This window comes from Penaeus monodon, chromosome 29 (genome assembly GCF_015228065.2).
Source record: "Penaeus monodon isolate SGIC_2016 chromosome 29, NSTDA_Pmon_1, whole genome shotgun sequence".
NCBI classification, from domain to species: Eukaryota; Metazoa; Arthropoda; class Malacostraca; order Decapoda; family Penaeidae; genus Penaeus; species Penaeus monodon.
Window position 1 is genome coordinate 8,902,923 of NC_051414.1, and position 584 is coordinate 8,903,506.

Genomic DNA, 584 nt, shown 5'->3' on the forward strand with positions numbered 1-584 from the left:
CTGAATAAGTGAGCGACAGGTTGTTATTAAGCACCATTTATTCCGCTAAAGTGTATATATATGTTAGTGATTTAGTTGTCTTAAGTACAAAAAATACAGTTCATCTCGCGAGAAGTATTCATTTAAACGGCGTCTTTAATGCAGTAGCTATTAATATGGATTTGCCGAACCAAAATCTGGAGTTCGACGGAGGTTCTCCAAAAGCAATGGCGCTATAATTTACTTGGTTATGGAGTTTATTTGTCCCATTTCATAGAAATGCGTTTTTTTTATGGAAAAAAAAATATCTGCAAAGCCCGCGGTGAATTGGGTTGTCTCTATTGAACCTGTATAAGACATATGGAAGTAACTTTGGGTCGGAGGGTCAAGAAGCTTGGGTATCGAGAGGAGGAATTGTACAAATGGGTGTGATTGTGAAACAGACGGACTCCGGACTCCAGAAAAGGGACTAAATCAGGTAAAAGCCTTACAATGAGCTCAAAGGTTATAAAAAGGCAAATGTCAATATTACCAGCGTGTAGTTTTTAATTGCAGTTTATCGATGTTACAGCCAAAAGAGTAAAGTGAAATGGGGAAGACTTAAC